This window comes from Aptenodytes forsteri, unplaced genomic scaffold (genome assembly GCF_000699145.1).
Source record: "Aptenodytes forsteri isolate BGI_AS27 unplaced genomic scaffold, ASM69914v1 Scaffold255, whole genome shotgun sequence".
Lineage (NCBI taxonomy): Eukaryota > Metazoa > Chordata > Aves > Sphenisciformes > Spheniscidae > Aptenodytes > Aptenodytes forsteri.
The window spans coordinates 9,710,308-9,726,280 of record NW_008794888.1 but is presented as its reverse complement, the minus strand read 5'-3'; the positions used below and the strand labels follow the sequence as shown (position 1 = coordinate 9,726,280).

Genomic DNA, 15,973 nt, shown 5'->3' with positions numbered 1-15,973 from the left:
GGAAGAAGTGATTTAAACGTTGTTGCCTCTTTTTTAACTTTATGATAATGGCAGTGACTTAATCTAATCTAAATGTGGTCTTTGGAGAAAATCTGCTCTAGGACTTTTCCAAAATAATTTCCTGAAGGAAAGAAAAATCTCTCTGAGTAGAGTTCAGAGTAATGTCTGAAGAGAGAAACGTAAAAAGCTGACTTATGAGGCAGCAAGTTTATATGCGGGATGACGCTCCTCTGGGGCATTATAGAAAATGATTATACCAGATTTTGTTCATCAAGGCAAAGTAAGCTAAATCAGATACAAGGCAAAGCCCTTAGGAGGGGGAGGAACGTATTCAATTTAGTGAGGCAACTGTGATAGTAATTAAAGCCCAGATGGAAACCTTTGAATGTGTCTGGCGTCTGTGTATCCGCTGTGTTTTTTCTGTTAACTTGACATTATAAAAGGAGCACCCAAAGAATAAAGAGATGGTGTTTGAAATTTCATCAGTCAAGCACTGTCCCAAATTTGATTTATTGTAAACAATCTTCAAAAATTGCTTTGGGTGTATATGATAAAGGCAGGGAGTTTTCTCAAGTGGTAATTCACAAAGAGAGAAATTGTATATTATTTCTAGATTTGTCTTTGCTGAAATGCAGTCAGGATTAATCACACCATTTGCCAGCTCTGACTGTGAACCTCTAGTACTTCGGACATATGGATAGAATTTTATTCTGCTGTTATATATTCTCTGAAGCAGAGTGCTGCGCTGTTTACTTTATGAGCAGATATACTGCAAGATTTCAGTAAAAAACCCTATACAATAAAAAAATTAATGTAAAAATCAAGGATTAACAAGGGCAACGTTGTCCTACCTTTTCCCTCTAATACACAAGCCAAAAGCAAAGGATGGTATTGTAGGGAAACTGTTAAAGGGTTAGAAAAATGTAAAGAGTGATTTGCTGTTACTGCTGAATGGAGGGCTGGGGCTGGCTGTAACTCTGCTGGGCTGTCGCACACACTGGGAGCCTCGAGTGTCTCCTGCCTTGTGTTTGAGTCATTACTTCTATCTGGAGCAGACAGGCTGCTTCCAGTCCCAAATCCTCCAGCATATACACTACTTGATGTCTAGTACAGTCATGTATGTTGTGCTAAGATTTACTACTACCACTTGAGTAACTGGAGAATTGTAGCCCATGCTCACATTTTTCTTGGTTTGATAGGCCAGGCTCAGGGTGCCAGCGTCACTGACCAGCCTTTCGTGTCAGAGCAAGAGTTAGTTGTTTGGAGCAAGTCAAATGTACAAAAAAAAGAGGGGAGCGGGCAGATACTCCTCTTCAGATGCGTTAGATGGCTTTTCCCCGTATCATCTGTAAACACATATTTCGGGGCTTTTGGAGAAGTCTGTTACTCCCTAGACAGACCAGTTTATTGGCAATTTTGTGATGTTACAGTTACAGGCAAAGCTGTAGTTAAGCAAGTGTAATTAGCAGCAATATTAAAGGTCTTTAATGATACTAACTCCAGGCAGTGGTGTTTTCCCTGAGTTTTCATTACCTTTATGCTGATAATGGCTTACGTCCTTTGTACTAAATCCATGTTGCCAAAATCCTTCTGGTGGTTTTCACTTAAAAAAGTATCTCCATGTGAGCATATTTCCCCCACATATGCTGTCAGTCTTCATTATCTTTTTTTTTTTTTTCACTGAAGTACACGGGGCCTCTTTTGCAGTCTGTATTCTGAAATAACAACAAAAAAGCCACTTCTTAAAAATATGAAGTTTTCTTTTAACAGAGATTTTTTTTAAGAGCTCTGCTCTTAATCCACCTGCTCTGTGGCTACGTTTGCTCCTGTGCTCTCTGCAAGTGGTTCACTGCTTATCGACGAGAACCCAAAACCCTGAGTCCCACGACTCATGAATTTGAGACAGATTAAATTAAGTTTCAGATCTAAATTTTTTTTAATCTTCATTTTACCTCCACGTTTAATATTAGAGGACATAGCAAGTGTATGTGTCTACAGAAGGTGTTTTTTACGTAAGTCAGGTTGCCACCTATAACCTTGGAAGTAGAGTCACAGCGTTCGTGGGCTCTGTGATCAATCCTCCGGAAAGGGATAAGAAACTTGCAAGTCAATAAAAGACTTGAGTGTAGTGCAGAAGAGGATCCTATTCCCGATCACCTTTTCAATCAGCTTTTCACCTGTCATCCTGTGACTTTGCTTAAAGCCAAACTAATTGTAATTTAAAAAAAATCCTTTTTTATTCCCTAAAACCAACATCCTGTAAAGTTTATAAGACCACTGGTTATATTTATGGCTCTTATACCTCCGAAGTGGGGCCGCAGTGCTTTTGTCTGCAATTTCATTGCCGCCACGGGACTAAGGTCTGAATCTTGCATCAGTGTATGTGAGAGGGGACTTGAAAGATTTATAATGGGAAAACGCTGACAGCTTCGTAATTTATTGCAAGGCTAACGGGTAGCACTGTAGTTCCTGACAGCTCCAAACCCTTGTTCTCTGGGATAGTTTGTTTCTAATCCACTCCCCTTGCTGGATCTCCCCCCCACCCCCCCCTGCCCAGATGAATGGACCTAGGCTGGTGAATATCTGTATTGCTGCATTTTCCCTTGGTATTTTAACAGCCTTTCACTTTTAGGACTTCCTATTGTTGACATTTGTGAGAGATTTCAGGAACTTCACAGCAGAAAGGCTTTTTCATATAAGTTGCCATTTTTCTTGCTGTTCCTTCCCCAGCCCGGAGTATCTTACATATTCATTGTCACACCGGATACTCCAGCAGCAGCTTCACATTTGCGAGCCCTGGTACTTCGCTGTGTCCAAAAAATGGGTAGACACGGAACAATACCTACTTTTTAACTTATTTGAGGAAAATGCTGTGAATCTGCATAATGGTCTCACACAGAAAGTGCTTTATCTTCACGAGTTAGTGAGTCAGTTTAGGGGTATTCTATTGGCAAAAGCTTTCAGAGAAATTATGCATGGTAAATTAATGAAGGCCGTCTGAGGTATTATTGTGTGTGAATGCACATGCCATTAGAATCAATGGCTGGCTGAAAAAAGTTAACGGTCATTAAGGGACTGTTAAAAAGGCCAGTGGACACAGATTTACTCTCTTGCAGGGCTCTGGTTGGGTTAGGTGAAGACAGAGATTGCTATTTGCCTCCAGGCCACAGGACAGCCCAGGCTTTGTGCTTTCCTGTCCCCATTTCTCTTGGCTCCTGTCACTGGCAGATTTACAAGAGCATGCAAGGGACGGTCTTCTGAGCAGGTAAAGACCTTTGTGTCGCTTTTCCTTATTTTACAAGTGGTTGGTAACAGAAAGTCCAAGTGGGTGAGCTTGAAAGGGCTTAAAACATCTGACCATCTCCGTGGGGGCGTGAAATGGAGCTGTTTAATGGAGAAGTTGCAAAAAAGAGTGTACTGTTTGGTTTTGGATGATGTCACCCTATCTGATGGTGAGTCTTTAAAATATTGCTCATCTGACTAGTAGGGTATTGCCTCCAATTTATGTTCGGATAGCAAGAAAATGAATCGAGCACTGTGACAGATCTAACCATTACCCAACGGTACGGGAAATGGACCGCTAAACGCCAACCCAAGATTAGACAACCGTGTACCATTACTGACAATTCAGCTGTGAATTTGTCGTACACAAAATATAAGTGACGCGAGCTATTTCCTGGGCGCCTATATTCCCTTGGGCTGTGTCCTTTCCCTTGAGCACTGTAGATTTTTTTTTTACATTGTATTTTGAATGCAGTGATTCTGACTGAAATAAAATGCGTGGAGAAAATTAATGATTTGATATCTTCTTTCTGCTGCCAAAAGAAATATAAAAGAGTCTTTGATCTGGGGGCTTTAAAAAAGTGAGCCGGACCAGTTACTGATACTTACTGACCTAAGTAAGTGATAAAGCGACTGTGTCGAAGTTTAATTAGTCTTGATCAAGATACGTTTTTAAGATTTAGAACTAGTGGCCTTTTGAAGAAGAAAGGCTTCTAGTTGTCATTTATGCCACAACATGTCCTTTTATCATACTTTGTGTGTCTCCAGCAGGAACGGTTGTTATTCTAGAGGAAAAGAGAAATGGCTCATTTGATGGAGATTAGCACGGACAAGCTTACTAATATTTGAAGACAATTTCTCTGTCTTAGCTTTTTCTCTATTTCATATCCCACAGAGATTACCTCAGACTGCTGTTGTTAGTCACTGTTATTTATATAAAGATATGTAATGCATTTGTGCTTGAGGGGTTGTCTGCAACGGGGTATGCAATTTCAGATTGTAGAGACTGGCAGGAATTACTGTGAAGAATTGCTTTCCAGTGACAGCTTTATCCTGCCTGTAATATGTCATTGCGTGTGACTTTCAATTAATCATGCAATAACAAAACATTGCGTCTGGCAACAATGGTGTATCCATTAACATCGAGAAGTAAGTCTTGGCTTTATGAACACAAATGCTGTCGCAGTCCCCTGCCCACTCGTACACTTTAATCAGTAAGTCTCAACCCAGAAGGAACATTTCTCTCTTCCCCTCTCCCCCATCATACTCCATTGTGATCTATTAAGCTGCAATCCATAACGTCTCGTGTCTCTGTAACAGTCTGATGGCGTGCCGTTTTAAATGATTGCATGAATTTGACTTTGTCTCACTCTGCCTTGACCTTGGTGTCTTCAGTGGCTTCCCCTCCCTCAGTTTTCATATTGGGAGTGGGGAGTTCGGAGAGAAAATGGAAGAGTGACAGAATGGACTTCGGAGATATTTCACAGGAGGTTTAATGTTGCTCTTTGAGGAAATGGGGGAGAGAAGAGGTAAGAGAGAAACCATTACCGGAAGACAAAACGCACAGATTTGCAAATTTGCAGGAAAAAGGCATCCTGCTGTCGAGCATAACTGGCTCCATAGACTGAAGCCTGCCGTGGGCTGGACCTCATTGGTAAGCACGATGGAAACCTTGCAGTAATTCTTCCTCTTGCTCACTCTCCCATTTATAAGAAGATTGCTAAGTAATGTATCAATTTAAGTAAGACCCCCAAATCTCATTGTGTTTTACAGCTATATCTGTATCCTGAACAGAAACATAAAGAGGCACTTGGGTGCTCTGTGCTTGGGCTACAAAGAAAGAATGATGCCCTGGTCCCAGCCACCAAATATGTGTCCCTATTATTATATCCAGACAAATTCAGGAGTAGATTCTCACTCCACTGAAAGTCCTGTCTTTTTTCAGTTGATTTCTTTTGGGTTTGTATTGAGGTTTTACACCTTGTGCAACATAAATAGGAAGCCTGGTAGTAATTAGCATCAATGCTTTTCTTTTTCTTTTTCCCCTAAGAAGGAGATGAACTTATTTTTTAAAAAGTGCTTGGCTGGACAGTGTCAGAAGAATCTCCTGAGCATCCTGGGAGCTGGTTTACAGCAGAGCATTGGCATGTTACGTGAAGCAGAGGAAACTAATTTTTATATCTCCCCGTGGATTAATAGTGTTTGCGAATTTGAGACACATTTGACTGGTTGCCTTGAAAAGTGCACACTGAAAGAGGCATATGTGTGAGTCGTGGATTTTGGCAATGGTGTGTTGGGTGCGTTGGAGTACTTTCACTTTGTGTAAATAAAAAGCAAAAGTCTTTGGGATTCTGAGGAATAACCACAAGGTTTGTAGCTCCTTGGGAAGATCTTCATGCCCTGGCTTGCTGAATCTCCCCATTGTCCCTGAATTACCAGCCAGACGATAAAACAATAGTTAATCAAGGGTTTATCTCAAACATGGTTATTCTGGGGTAAATGCAGTATTATACCGGTGCCATACAAGGTTCTTATTCCCTCTGGGCAATGTGACTCCTGCCAGTTGGCAAGGGTATTGGTTTTGGTTCTTTAAGGCTAACCCCATCTATCCTGTTGTATCCCTAGAGCAGTGGATCTGACAAGATGCTGAACTTGCTAAACTGCATAAAATAAAGGCACCTGCCCTCACATGGACTTGAGGGTATTCAATACCACAGAAGGTGAACTCCTTGGTGATCCCTAGCAGATGCAAACCAGCACAGCTCCATAAAGCCATTTACTGCCAGGTGGGGGCTGTCTATTTACATCAGGCTTTTCCACCAGGTGAAGGCGGTTGGTGCATGTGTTAGGATCCAAGCACACACAGGGGAGGCCTCCAAGAAGGAGGGTTTGTAATCAATTTCTCATTCCCAAATTATTTTTCCAGGATCCCCACAGTATGGTGTTTGAGTAACAGAATAATTTTCTAGCTATTAAGTGCCTGAAAATCAGCAGTAATTAACTTAGGGCAAATTCTTCTCTTCCTCTCCCTCCTCTTTGCTCAAAAAAACAAACAAACCCCCTCTCTCAGCAGAGGAAATGCAGATGGAAGCAGTCTCTTCCGCCTTAGTGCAGTCGTGTACAGACTACATCTTTTTCACCCCTTTCAGTTCTGTGAATAACATAATTGCTTTGTTATCCCTCAGGGGATTTGTAATATTAACATTGGTTAATGACATTAATTCAAGTTTTTACCATTAATAAAATGGCATTGCTTAAAATTAAGCATTACATTTCAATTAGTCCATCGAAGACTTTAATAGTCTGGAGCATTAAAGTGATTTTTTTTTTAATTTCTTATTAATTTTTTATTGTATCATGCTAATTTCCAAAGAGTGATTGAAAGCCCAGCTGATCCAATGAATGACCCTATCTGCCATGTTTCTTGAGGGAACTTCTTTCTTTTATGACATTATGCAAAAAGGTCACATTTCCACAAAGCAGGAATCTGTTTCAGTCACCTCCTGAATTCATTATCATCCTTTTTACTTTTTAACATGAGGCACATGATATACAGGCACCCCAGGTGGACATGTTTAAATTAATCTAGTAATAAATAATACAGAAGAGATTTGGAGGACAGAATTTGCATAAAAGCCATAATGAGAGCAAATCCTCCAAGGCCAGACTGAACAGGTAAGTCCCTGAATAACTTACATCTCCTAAACTAATTTGGTTATATATGCAGGATGAAGGTGTGGGGGCTGGAGTGCCATGTGATTGGAATTCATTACAAATAATTCATCTTCCCCAGAAAGCCTGGCCTCAGAGTGTATTAAAATGATATCAGTGTCCAAATGCTTGCTCAGACCCTGCCTCCTGGAAGATGATGACAAGGTTTCTGTCTGAGGGCTTGTTTGGGCTTTTTAAAGCATTTCTGAGGAGGAGAGCTGTCACTGCAGAGCTGGGGTGTCAGCTGGCAGGCTGCTTCTCCTGCCTGATGGGAGAGGATTCAGATGTCCAGCTTTGGCTGGACCTCTGAATTTGTCAAAAATGTGAGCGTGGAGGATAGTCCCAGCTTTCAGTCCAGGTATTCCTCCCTTCCATTCTAGCATGGAGCTGTTTAGCTAAGTCATAGATCATAGGGTTTGTATTAAATCCTGGATCACCTTGGTGTCTTTGGGAATTTAGGGAGGGGGAGACCTTACAGGATGGGGACTGTACTGTGTACTGTTTAGGTAAAGTAAATCTATGGGCAGTGAAAATTACGACTGCAGTTCATTAAAAGAATGCAGCCAGGGTCTTTTTGAAGGTCACCTGTCCTGTTTCACTTTCTCTTTGCCTAAATACAATTTTTGAGAAAAGCTCTAAAAGGACGGTGCTGTGACCCAGCATAGTAATACCTGTGTTCTTAGGCTGGTGAGCTTCAGTTAGCAGGTAGCACAGTACCACGCTCCTGGTATCAGAGAAGTTGTGTAGGATGTTTGGAGGAAGAAAATTCAGCTCAGCCTTTTCAGAAACTGTTGCTCACCAGATATTTTTCTGGGGAAAATTGATGTCACTGTTGTTTTCAGCAGATGAGGAATCAGTCCCATTTTGTTTACACACAGCAGTCAGTAATAACCTGTCATTTGTGAGCTGTATATCTTCTGCGCTGCTTCCCTTCAGTGCTGTCCTGTAGCTGGGTAGCTCTGGGAAGAGCTGCTTTCCTCTGCAGTATCCCAAGTGCAACACGAGAGTCGGGGCAGACCAAAGCAGCTGTGCTGCTCCAACGAGGGGAAGAGTTAATAGAGCCCAACAGGTAACTGCTGCTGCAAGAAATATGAGAAAAGCTGGGCATGGCAGGAGAAAAAAGAGTCTGGCTGACAATTATTATTTTGTCTGTTCAGATTTGGGGCATATGTAGGCTGTTTGAATGCCTTCTAGCCAAAGGTTTCCGTATGATAAATGATGCTGTGCAGTGCCAAGAAGATGCTGCAGTGAAACATATTCTTGTTTCCAAGCAGGCTGAAACTTGGAGTTGTGCTACAGCGATGCTTTATGCTTATTCTCCTAGGGTTACAATTAAACCATGAGTATGTGTTATGTGGCACCGGGTAATCACAAATCTTTGACAAAAACAAACAAGCTGTGGTTTCTGTCTCCTGCATGGGCAAGCATTAAAAGAAAAAGTTCTTAGCATCCTGTTGTTGCAATGTAGCAGTAGAGGAAGGAGCTGCTGGGAGGGATGAGATGGGTTTTTGATGTGCAGCAACTGCCTTGGACCACGGCGCATGGGGCTGCGTGAGTGATGCAGGAGGATCTGTGGGATGGAGCAGAAGGGGGGCGAGTGGCAGGAGCTGTAGCTCTGGCGTCTCTAGCACTGGAGTCTTTAAACTGGAAAAGCAAGGCTCTAGGGAAAGTCAAGCCCATATGTTAAGGCTGACTGTCAGGCAGGAGGTTGATTGGTGTGATGATTTCATGGCTCGGTTTTCATCTGCTGGAGACTTGAATTCTGAGATTGCTTCAGCTCAAAGGAGAATTAAGTGGGTTGTTTTTTTTTTTATTTATTTCATCTTCTTACTGTTTTCCCAACTGTGTGGTCACAGGGTCACCATAGTGGCTGCTACACAGGCAATCCTGATAAACTATCTGCTTGACACAATCTGGGATCTGCAGTTGTCCCTAGCTTGCCCTTATGGTGTTGAAGAGAGAAACCTTGCAAGTTATTAACCTGTATTAAGTCTGATACAATTTGGAACCATTGTTGCTAACTTCCTTACTAAAAATCCCATGGGATGTCTCCAGTGGACCCTCTAATTAGAGTTGAATTAAAAAACTAGTGTCAGTAAAACAATGGTTAGTACTCTAATAAAGTCAAAAATTCAAGAACACTTACGGTTTTCATATTAAACCGTGAGACAAAAGAAAGCCCCGGACCAAAAGCATTTGGAAGAGTCAGGAGGAGTTTACTTCTCTTTCTGCCTCTACCAAAAACTGGATGCAGTTACTAGTGACCAAGTCACAGAGTTCTGTCATGCCTCAGTTGCCCCAGCTGTAGTGTCACAGCTGCAGTGGGGAGGTGTGTGAGCAGGAGCACCACCTCTGGAAATCACTGCAAATAGAGGAGTATCTCCAGACTGTCAGGCACCAGAGTGTGTTGGAATGATATTGGCTGCGCAGTGCGGTGCTAGGGGCTGTGGCTCTGCTAATTTGCAAATTTACAAACCTTTCCCACATTGTGCAGGGGAGCAACTTGAAGAAAAGCTGCTGTGTTAGCGTTTCTACAACAGCTATAGGCTTAAGGCATGGGTCTATGGGCTTGAGTACAAACCTCAAGCCAGAAAGAGCCCTTGCAGCCAGGTGACTATTTGCAGTAAGTCTGATGCTGAATCTACTGTACTTAACATCATGTAGCTGATCTGCATGCAAACAGCACGTCTGGCACCTTGGATTTACAGCACCCATGCAGAGGACTCTACATCACATGTACAGCGAGAAAGGCGACTGCACTGCAAGGGATGCAGAGCCCTGGGCATGCTCCCCTGCTGCAGGCAGGGCCTCTGGAATAGTTATTCTTGCTGTGTTGCTGCTGTCCCATGAGCCCTGGGATGGCTCCTCTCTTGGGCTGTGTTACACTCATTCATGCTCTCCTTTTGATGGAGCATCCAGAGACTTTGACTGGGAGCCAGGAGCTCCTGATTTCTAATCTAGGCTGCAGTAAACTTCATGTCTAAATTGCAGTCGTGCTAAGTACCGTAGCATCCATTGCATTCCGCTATTGTGTTAGTCTCTGCCTTCGTCTCTGTGTTTCACAGATGGAGCACATGAAAAATAATTCCATAGTCTGTCCAGATCCCAGAATTACCAAAAATACCTTCACTTTGACATCTCTGTTGACAGCCTCTCAGAGAGGCCATTCTGTGACCAGCAAATAGAAGGTCTTTCCATCCCCACTGTACAGGTAGTCTTCTAGAGAATGGTGGAGGCATACCACCAGGGAAATAAATGAGTGTAAGCCTTCATTGCCAAATACGATCTTTGGATAAACAGAAGACTTCAGACTCCAAGGCACCTTTTCACAAGTGCTAAATTCATACCCCAAACAAACGCTAACAAAACTTCTCATGTCTTTATATTATGTGTAGCCAGTAAAAAAAAGATCTAGAGCCCTTTGGGGAGAGCCTCTTGAAGCACTTGGGGACGCACTCGATGTGTGGTCAGGTTAGCGCTATTCAAAAGCAGGTCTGAGTGTCAGCAGAGCATGTGTTTATTTATGCCCACTGGGTTTGGCAGGAACCCAGGAGTACAGTATATTTTGCTCTGTTACACAGGCTTTTATTGTTGAATCAGCTTTATTTAATGGGAGCTTTCTATAATAGGTTCCTGTTCTGGAGGGCCTCCTCTAGAGGTGAGGAAACAGTTCAGTTTCCAGGACCATGCAGCCATTGACTGTGCTGCTGAGGCCAAGTAACCAAGGAGTGGCTGATGATGGCTCGTTGAGGGCATACACCAGTCCATAAAGAAGTGGACTGACACCAACCAATTCATTTTGTACCAAGCTGTGGTTAAGAGTTTTGTCTCTGTTGCCTGATCTGAATGAGAACATCCCATTGCATTTTGTGGGCTTGGTTTGGGACCTTGACCAGTCCTGGGTAGGTTTGAACAGCAATCAGAAAGCGCTCTAGAAATAAAATGCCCCAAAGTGCACTGTCAATTTTTTATGGGATGTAGTCCTAAGAATATCAAAATATAGACTATTACTATTCAGCTCCACTACAGGCTTCACGAGCCATGAACCTAACAGTGTATTAGGTTCAACTGATTTCTCCTTTGCAAAGAGTTACCTGAATTATTTATATACATAACAGAAAGGTTGCAATAAAGTGACCTGTGTTGTGAGATCTTGGTTGTTTATTCCTGATATAAAGCCTACTGGGATACTGCAACTGGTGCCTTTCAGACTGTGCAAGGCAGGAGCTGTGAGAGTGCCCCAGTAGTCAGCATGGAGCTCGAGCTTCTGCTTTGCTGCAGGAGAGCATATTACCTGCACACTCTTGCGATCCACCCTGCTGCTGAATTGTAGGGTTTGGTTTTTTGTTTTTTTTTTTAAAATCCCTTGGATTACGTGCATGAAAATATGGTTCTGTCTTCCTGGGGTGTTGTGAGTGAGTTCAGTGTGAGGCTTTTAGAGGCTGTTGTAGTGGAGGCCATGGGAAGCCCTGAACAAGGTGGGCACACGAGCACGGTGAAACCCAGCCAGAACAAGAGCTGCAGTGTGTAAGCTGTTGAGAAATTAGAGGTGAGCTCACCGATTCTTCAGGAGACTGCAGGGTGATTTAATTAAAGCAAAACGAGATCTCTTCACATATTCTCATCTGAACAGTAGTTTGACCATTCTTATATGTTTGCCTCAAAAGTAAATAAATGAGAAAATCTTGTTATGCAGGAGCCCGGTCTAAGGGTGCACATGAGATCTGACGTGTGGACATGCAAGTGCAGCGTGCCATGTTTCAGCTGTGACAGATCTGTCTCCCCAGCGCAGGCATGGCTGAGGGCTGAGTGTACGGATGTGGCCAGGGGCAGAGGGAGAAGTTGTGCCTTTTCTTCGATAGTGTGAAATGGCCCTTGGAGCCAGTCCGGTGGGATGAATTCCAGCTGGTGAGGGTGGGAGGGGAGGGCAAGGAGCGGCACGTGAATAAAGGACTGTGGTTTTGTTGGCCTTGGAGTTTTCTAGGGCAGAGCTGCCTGTGCCAACCTGTCATAGCCGCATTGCTGAGCTGTCTTGCTTTATAATGTTTATATTTATTTCCCTTATTCTTCCAGTACTTTTTTGAATACTTTCATGTCCACCTCTTTCCATTGCTCTTCTTCCCTCTGGTATCCCATTCTGATAAAATCGTAACTGTGCCAATCAGAAAAGATCCCAAACAGAAGAATTAATGCTTTTACAGGAGGTTCCTTTTTTAGTCTTTTTTAAAGGCGTCTCTTTTCTTTAAAATGAAAGATGAAGCATTTTCTTTTATCCTTAAACTTTACTGTCATGTTTTATTAAGTCAAAATGATAGTTACAGTCAGAGGAAAGCAGGATATGAATTCCTGGTACAGCCATTTTTAAACTGTGCTTTGTTTTAAAGCCCTGAAGATTGATTGAAGGTATTTTTCTTTTAGACGTGGAGCTTTAGTCAAAGGGGGCCTGATCTGAGTTACCCTCTGTAAATCAGGATTAGTTCCTGTGAAATCAATAGAGTTACAATGATACAATACAGGGCGAGTTGGAAAAGACTCATGCCCCGAGAATGAATAAGGGAGGGACTGTGGGTGATCCCCTGAATGCTGCGCTTGTGCGAGGGGGTGAAGCCACAAGGCAAAGCAGAATTATATGCTGTTCCTATCGGGCTGCCATGAAAGGGACTGGGTGAGAAATGGGCATGCGGCAGTGGGTTTGTGCTCACATGGGTGCTGCTGTTGCAAATCTCCGCTTCGGGGGTGCACTGACCGTGCAGACCTCCTGCTTTACCCAGAAGGAGCAGCTCTTTGCGCGTCCCCTGCCACCGCCGCTACAGTCAGGGAGGCCCATGAGCTAAGAGAGCCTGATTTAAGAGACAAGAGGATGGTGGCAGAAGTGGTGCTCTACAAAATACCTGTCTTGAGCATATTTCACCGGATCCAATGGAGCCTGAATTTGTTGACCTTTTTTTGGCACAGGGCCGGAGGGATTCACTGTGCAGAGTAGGAGAAGGGAGAGAGATGCCCCATCACTGGGTTTTGGGGCTGTGCAGAAGCGCAGAGGACAGGCTTTCGTGAGGGACAGGACAGATAAACTTGGACAGATAATCTTATTGGACATTTTTATCCTTTTTTAATGTGTCTGCATTGTGTGTAGGGGGGGAATAGCTAAGGTGGTAAAGATACATCAAGATGAGCAGATAAAGAATTGAAATGGTATGTCCTGTTTGAGATTTGAGTTTAACCAGGGATTTGAGCTCTTGTCTCTCATCTGCACTGAAACCTTGATTTCTTGAGCCCTAAGCCATTTTGAGCAGAGTATCTAATGAGAACAGCTCTTTTTATAGTATTTAACTGTATCTAAACGGCTTAATGCTAGGGCAGGTTCCAGCAGTGCAAACCACTGCTAGCCTGGGCTGTGCTTAGGATGTGCAGTGTTTTAGCAGTCTGGATGAGGACTGGTCCTAAGCACTGGTCATACTCCAGCCCTCACAATGAAAATCTGCAGCTTGGGCAAAATTGGAGGCTTGAGTTTGTTTTAAATCTACTGGAGATGACCATTTACATGGCATACCATTGACCTTCTCTTGCACATGGCACTGCTTCATATTCGGAGTATGTTTTTTTCAGAAATAAAGTTGCAGCAGCTGAGAATAGCAATTACTGAGTTAGTCTCTCTTAAAATATTGAGAAAAAAATGAGCAAGGTAGCCTGGGAAGGGGCAGGTTGAAGGAGTAACCTTTTACAATGCTATGCACTGTCTGAATCTTGTTCAGCTGGTGCTCTAGGGCTCTGGTTTCTGTTGCCCTTGATCAAGCTGGCATTTACCTGTTGACTCCAGTAGACACCAATTCAGGGCTGCACATGACACTGATTTTGTTCAGCTTCCTAGCACATGAGAGCTCCACGTATTTGATGGATGCAATTGGATGTAGGAGATAGGGTACATGGGGAGTTTTGCAGTTTTTTTATAATGTTTCTTTTTCATCTTTGTCTGGTCATATATTACTTTCCACTTCACATCAAGTTTGAAACCATTATTATAAGGAAAAAGAAGATGGAACTTTACCCCGAATACTGGTTACAGCTTTCTAAGGAACATTGAAGTCTCTTGGACTGTGGTAAAATCTCCCAGGGGAAGTGGCAGAAATCCAGCTACTTGGCACATTTTACAACTAGTCCAGACAAAACACTAGTAAATGTACTCTGCTTTGGCACAGAATAGGCTGTGGGATGTTATGAAGCTTTCCTGTATGCAACTTTTTATCATTTCATGACCCTGATGAGTGTGAAACTTGAATTTACTCATCTGCTGATTCTAGACCACATAGGGCCTTAGAGGAGCATGGGACCCTACTGTGTGTCTTTGATTTAAGAATTTTTTTCAGCTAGCTTGAGATCATTGTTTGGATGCTTAGTACATGAAAATGGCCATATTAGCTCAGACCAAAAGTCTGTCTACCTTAGTACCTTATTTCTAGGATTAGCCAGTAATGGCTGCACTGGGAGGAGTAGAGCATGCATAAAGTGAGATTTCCATGACTCTCTTCCAGTTTCCAGCAAGGATATCTGACAGTGAAGAAGTCCTTTTGCCTCTTACGCATTTCCCACAACAACCATCACGTATCTAAGGAAAGTTTGGCTTTGCCTCTTCTGGAACTTTTAGTGGATCCAAGAGCTAAACAAAATGTGTCTCCTTGGGGTTCATGTCTCCTCTGTGCTGTGTTTTACTTCTGGATCTGTACTGAAAAAAATGATCACTTAAACCAATGGCTGAAAATATAATCTGATGCTTCATCATCAATAATTTTCATTACAGTGTGACTTGCACAACATCTTCATCATCTGAGATGCCGCAGTATCCAGTTGTGTACGCCCTGTAGCATGCTTGTGCCTAATGACTAAATGCTGTGCTGGCCTTAGCTTTGAGTGATTTCACATCTCTTACTTCTGCTGGTCCCATTTTTTAATTTAACACGTTATTTGCTGTGTTTAAAAAAAACCCACCCTCCGTAGTGAAGTGCTGTAGAACCTCTTTTGGAGAACTGGAAGGGGATTTTATACATCCCTGCATAAAATCTGCATGTATATGAGGCTGGAAAAAATGTGAAATGCTGTAATCTCTCACTCACACTAGTTAGGAAACCAAGTCCCTAGAACTACCTCCAATCCTGAATGCCAACACTATTTTCAATCAATGGTATGTAGCTGCTGCTGAGGACACACATAATGGATGTACTGGCAACTCATCTTTATGCCAGTGTTTAAAATCACAGAGAAATACAGATAAGAATAAAACATAGGATCCATCTTTCAAACAAGCTGTCTCCCACTGCTGCTGTAAGTAGTGCCTTGTTGCTCCTATGATGCCCAAAAACCTTTACGAACTTCTCCCAGCTCCTTGATGTTGCAATATTGTCCCCTATATTGGAGTTTGCTCCATGCCACGAGCCTGTCATTGTGTATCAGTGTCTCATGTTACCAGCCACCAGCCTGGCCACTTCAGCTCACTGAAGGTGTTTTGGAGACTCTGAACAAAAATATAGAAGTATCGGGCACTGCAGGTGTTGACTGTTACGCTACCTTTATGAATCACTACACCCACAGGAACTGAAAATCTCATTATGTGTGAATTTAATCGGGATCAGCTTTATCGCTAGATAAGATTTAAGGGTAGGAGACTCCATTTGTTTGAAAACACGTGTTTGCAATAATTGAACAAAGTTACATATGCACATCAGTAAGATTAAATTTGGCAATGCAGATTTTCCTAAGCTGCAGCAGCATCTTGGGGAGCTTGTGGCGTGGGCTAATTAATCCTCCATCCCCTGCCTCAGGCCTGGTAGGCCCAGGGGAGTTTTTAGAGCTGTATCTTTTCTGCTGCTATTGTTAAAAACTGCTCAGGTAGAAAATGCATGACTTTCCCCTCTCCTAGCCTGAGAGTGAGTGCTCCTTCTCTTTAGCTGTGCCTCAGCTCTTGTGACTGGGAGCTGTAGCATCCCAT

General features: G+C 42.8%; 1 protein-coding gene across 1 annotated transcript in view; it reads left to right on the top strand.

Moving 5' to 3' along the window:
* The window catches only part of SEMA5B (semaphorin 5B), a 186,166-nt gene that overhangs the window by 35,261 nt on the left and 134,932 nt on the right, over nt 1-15,973 (top strand). The window lies entirely within an intron of this gene.